This window comes from Priapulus caudatus, unplaced genomic scaffold (assembly GCF_000485595.1).
Source record: "Priapulus caudatus unplaced genomic scaffold, Priapulus_caudatus-5.0.1 Scaffold568, whole genome shotgun sequence".
Lineage (NCBI taxonomy): Eukaryota > Metazoa > Priapulida > Priapulimorpha > Priapulimorphida > Priapulidae > Priapulus > Priapulus caudatus.
The window spans coordinates 161,582-167,470 of record NW_014577629.1 but is presented as its reverse complement, the minus strand read 5'-3'; positions in this window follow the sequence as shown (position 1 = coordinate 167,470).

Genomic DNA, 5,889 nt, shown 5'->3' with positions numbered 1-5,889 from the left:
CCTCAGAATGGCAGGAAATTGCATCTCAGCATCAACGAATTTTTCCGGGGGGCAGCGCGGACCCCTAGCAAATCCGGGTCAGCTACTGACGCCTCGACTAACTAATTTGATGGCAGAACTACAGATTGCCTTAATATGGTGTTGCATCCTGTCGTGGTTTCGTATTCTGGGGGCCCCGTAATCTCACTGTCTTCGTGATATATTATAGCATATTGTGATAATTGTGTGAGCAACTCATATACGTGTATGAATTAGTCGTATGCATGAAATCTCGTGATTTTTTCATGCGGCTCTCGCTCAAAAGTTGTGGCATTTTTAGACTTAACTATCGGTGAAATTTTTATAATGGGTGTCGTGGGTCTTTTGTAGTATAAATTCTCAATGGTCCAAGAGTATTTGCATCTATGTAATAGTTCTCAGGGTGAAAAGAATGGCATGGATTGTTAGTTCTTGCTTGACGTTGTTTGGGGCGCGTGATCCCGTCAGGTTAATTTAAACTACACGTCTCCCAGTTTTTATTCACAACATTTTGAATGTCCTAAGTGGCTCAATACAATGTGATACAACTGTATTCCCGAAATAAGCCGTCTGCCCACATTATGACGCTGTCACTTTCATGCTGTTATCAGGAATAAATTAATATAGATTATTAATTCAACTGATTCTGCCGTATTATTTTTATGAGTTCTAGGTGTCTGCCTATGCTATCACTCATACATCTCATTCTGAGTCACTACAATGGCACGATCGGCTGATTTATGCGTGCCGTTTTCAAATTTAATTTTCTCGTTATAGCAATTGACTTCGTTCAATCCGTCTCGCATTAGCTGCTGTCATGAGCAGTGGGCGATGCAGGGGTGGGCGGTTGCGCAGTCCTACGACTGCACACGGTGGCGGAGGTGTCAGTGGAATCGTGTTGGCCGGTGTGGATGGAGGAGTGTGGCCAGCTCTGTGGGCATGGCGGAGAATTCGTACACGAGTGCGTGGTGAAGTGAGGTGCGGGGGAGAGTGGTGGGACGGTGTGGTGTGGTGTCGTGTGTGTGGTGAGTGAGGTGCGGGGGGAGAGTGGGGGACGGTGGTGCGTGTGTGTGGTGAGTGAGGTGCGGGGGGAGAGTGGGGGACGGTGGTGCGTGTGTGTGGTGAGTGAGGTGCGGGGGGAGTGGGGGAGGTGGTGAGTGGTGTGTTGGGTGAGTGGGAGGTGGCCGGGGGGAGACGTGGCGGGACGGTTGGTGCGTGTGTGTGGGTGAGTGCGTTCAGGGGGGAGAGTGGGGGGACGGCTGTGCGTGTGTTGTGTGAGTGAGGCACAGGTCGAGGGGAGAGCTGGAGGAGCGGTAGGTGGCGTGCTCTGTGAGTGGTGATGAGGCTGCGGGGCGCATGCAGCTGGGGGACGGTGGTCGAGTGTGTGTGGTGCAGTGAGGTGCGGGAGCGTGCGGCGGCCACGGTCGGTAGATGATGGAGCGTGGGTCGGACCGGCGAGATGGGGGACGGAGGGCATGGGGGAGAGTGGTGGGTGTGTGTGCGTGGTGCGTGCCTCCGCCACGGTGCGTCCGGAGGTGTGTGTGGGTGGGGGGGCCGGCGGGGGGCGTGCCGTGGGCCGGTAGTGCTGTTCTGCCGATTTGCACAGAGGTGTGTGTCGACGGCGAATGTGCTGTGTAATGGTCATGCCAAGTAATTTATTAATGTTTATCGTCTCATTCTTGTGTTTAGACTTTTTTAGTTGCCTATGTAGTAATTACATATATTTATCTATATGTGTTTGGCCATATCATCGACGAAGAGGAGTTACCCCGGTCCTCCCTCGCGTCCAGGTTAAACCTCATCGACGCTTCTTGACTATAGGATCACATAGGGCGTCCCATGACCCGGCGGCGCGGCCCGGCAGCACCTGAGCCGAGTCCCAGGTCCGCGCCCGCGCAGGACGGGCCCAATCTCTCACGCGCACAGCGTGGACCCCCTCCTCACCCGCCCTCACGCCAGGTCCGCTGTACTCCCGCTCTGCAGCCCGGGGTGGGTGGATGCATGTGCCAGCGTCTCCACCTCGCTCATCTCTACCTATCCACTACCCCTACCCCTACCCCCTCCTCTACTCACTCTTCACCCCTCCCCCTCCCCCTATCTACTCCCTACTAACTTCTAATATCTCACTATCTCATCTCTTCACTCCCTCCAGATATCGTATATCCTCCTCACTACCCCCCTCCTCCTTCCTAACCTCAACACTCCCCCCTCCCCACTCCACCTCCCTTCTCCCCTTCCTGGCAGCGCCCCACCCCTCCCGCGCCCCCACTCCCGCCACGCCGCCGGCCGCCCCCCGCGCTCCCCTTCCTCCCCCACCAGCGCCCCCTCCCCCCCCCGGGCTGCTCCCCCACCCCGGCACCCCCCGCCCCACCGACGCCTCCCACCCCCCCCAGAGATTGACAGGGGGGGAAGGATTGAACACTTAACTGAAAGGAGGATCAGGTACAGGGGAGACGGGGAGACAATGGGAAGGAAGAGGGGGAGAAGAAGAGGCGGAGACACAGGAAGCGCGCAGGAGAGAACGGGGGAGGAGGAGGCGGCTGAAGATAACATGGGAGGCTGAGAGAGGATCACTGTGCAGAGAGACAGCGTGGCAGTGCCCAATGGAGACTGCTTCCGGTGTCAAGAATCGCTGATACGAGCCCCGGTCAACGAGGTAGCTTCCGCCTCCGTCAACTACCTCCTCGCGGGCTATCCGACCACGCTCCAGCGGAGTTCTCCGCCTCAGGATATGCTATGGGCCGTCGTCCACCGTCCTCCATCGGCCAACCGCTCTAGCTCCACGGCCGCGTCGGCTTGCAACCCCGGCCTTCACCAAGCGGGGCGGCAGCAGAACCCGCCTCGCCGCCGCGCCGAGGCGGCGTGAACTGGCTTATCGTTGCAATTCTGCCATCTCGGGGGCGGAGGGCGAGGGCCGCGCCGGGCGCCTGCTCGAGGCGCCGCGCCGAAGGCGAGTCTACTTGGATGGGTGCCAGAGAGACACTGTCGACCGTTCGTGGCTCACAGCTCTCGCTCGTCAGCGACTTTGTCGACTCCTGCTGGTCGACCTCTCACCCCTGGCTCTACGCTATCCCCCCTCGGGCTCCCATCGTGCATCGCACAGTAAAGCATTCCCCCGGTACGGTCGTCTGCTGGCGCGGGCTCCCCCTACCGCTGCGACCTCGTCCTTCACCCGCGACGCTAACGCGGAGGCAGGAAGGGGTGCTCCTCGTTCCATGCTGCTGCTGTCACCCACCGTCTCAGCGCTGCGAGAATCGGAGTGGCGTGGGTCGCTGCCAGGTTCGCGCTGACGTGGGCATCGTGCAAGCGGAGAGGAGAGGCAAGCACACCACGAGGGCCAGACCCGTAGCCCGACGCCTCAGCGCGGAGAGGGGACTAGAGGGCGGGCAGATGCGGTGAGCAGCAGGAACGTCCGCCGCCCGACAGAGCTCGGGAGGCCGGTTGATCGCAGACGAGCGGGAAAATGAAATACAAAACAAACAAAACACAAAAAAGAGACAGGAGGGAGCTGGGAAGCAGTCGGGAGCGTGGTCCAGCCCAACCACCCGCTGAGCGAGGAGGACGCAACCGCGCGCGCCGACTAGCGCAAGGCGTGAGCTGGAGACGAATGGCCCCCATCCCAGCGGGAGGCACTGGTGGATTGTTGGCCGCGACCCCATGAGGTGAGACGAGCGTCACGGTCGGCAGCGCACTGTCGCGCTGAGCCGGTACGTATGAGCGCTGAGCACGGCTGGATGGTCCGCAGCGTGAGCAGAGGCAATCTCACCGCCGCCCACAAACTCCCGACACCCGAGAGAAGATGTAGAACTTGGGTCGGCGTGGTGCGTGCGTGCGTGCGTGTGGTGGTGAGTGTATGAGGACGACTGATGGTCCGGCGTGAAGAGAGATTCCATCCAGCGAGAGAAGTGTGATTGCGCGTGTGCGTGCGTGGGTGGGGTGTGTGGGTGAGGTGTATGAGGACCGACTGAATGTCCGAGCGATGAAGAGATAATCTCGCCATCCAGCGAGAATGGAAGTGTCGCAGTTGTACGCCGTGTGTGGGTGGGTGTGTGAGTGCTAGGGTAGGTGGGTGGGTGGATTGGTTGGTTTGCATAGGTGAGTGAGTGGGTGAGTGCGTAGGTGTTGTGTGTGTGTGTGTGCGTGCGTGCGTGTGTGTGTGCATGGGTACATGCGTGAATGTGCCTGGGTGCGCGAGTGCGTGTGTATGGATGTGCAAGTGCGTGTGCGTGAGTGTGTGCGTGCATGTCTGTAGCTTGTTGATTGTAGACGCTGGATTGTAATTCTCTTATTATACCGATATTCGACTTTTCATTCAATGCGACCACGTTTCAAATGAATTCATTGTTCACGCGTATTAACTATGTATTTTTCATTGTATATATGTTTTGTTATATTAGCATGAGAGTATGTTATTAATGATGCATTGTTTGCAATGCTGTTATTTCATTGTTTGCTGCTACGTGCTAGTTTATTTTTACTATAGGATTGACCTAGGACAGCCTGAACTAATAGCTGAACTATTAGTAGAATCGAGCAAATCAGAACACTTGGTAGAGAGAATTGAGTGGTCTTTGTTTGTAAAATGTTTCCTCAAAAAGATGACCGTCGTTGTTTATGTATTACCTCATAACAAATTCATTCGTCACGCAATGAACTGTAAGCAAGATTCCTAGCATTGATTAAATTGACAGACCAACACTGTATATTTCAGTAAAACAAGGTTTCATAAGGACTATAAGAGATCTGCATCTAAGAATTGTCTAGCAGCTGCACAGAGAAACAATAGTGATTTTTTTATACTGTACAGTCTCAGAGTCTGGTCGTAAGTTGATGTCCAAGATGAAGATTTGAAAATATGCTTTTAGATGCATTCAGAAAGGCTCACCTTCAATCTATTTGTGAGAAATGTAATAAATGTATAATCACCCTTTTGATATTACATCAGACAGTTTTTGGATTATTTTTTTATTCTCTTTCAACTATGCAATGCATTGCCATGTTTGGCAGTCGCTGTAAGCATATTAGATGCAAGTATTTTGTAAGGCTGCAAAGTTCAAAATTGTGGTGATATCGTTGCGCCATCTAATGAGAAAAATCATAATCGCGCATCAAAATTATTACTGCGTGTCACTGTGACATATGTGCATGGTGTCGCGTATGTAACAGTGAAATGTGTCAATCAATATGATAAAATCCAATAAGTCTCGTATGTTGCGCGAGGGTAAAGTTAGTTCGTAACCAATAACATTTGGCTTGACCACAAAGGAATAGTGTAGTGTGTAGAGATTATGTATGATAATTTCTGAAAATGTCGTAAGCCTGTTAAAGCCTTAAAACTGCCAAATTCAATGTTACCTGAACTCAAAAATATTAGGGAACCAGAGATCAATACCGGCCTCTCTAAAAACACCCAACGTAAGTGTGCATCTTCTAAAAATCTAATGATCCCTTAGCTTCTTTGTTTCTGTCATTCCGTATTGGAATTCTCTCAGACTCTCCCTTCTTCTTTAGTAAATTGCAAATTTGAGGCGTTATCTACTGCTATCAGCAGTGTTGATCTTTTTATTTGATCAGCTTGCCTCTTTCCGTATTCGTCAATGGACTTTGAACACTATTAGTAATATAGTATTATTTACGAGGTTACAACTACGAGGTGCAAAGAATTGAAAGATAAGAGTCTAAAGAGAGATAAGATCGAGAGTTTATTTTACGCTGTGGCTATATGCCCGGCAGCCGGGCACGGTCTTCGTTTTCCTAAATGCCCGGCAGTTCCTAACCCTAACTCTAACCCTAACCCTAACCCTACCTCTAACCCTAACCCTAACCCTAAACCTAATCCTAACTCTAACCCTAACCCTTGTTTACTTGAGA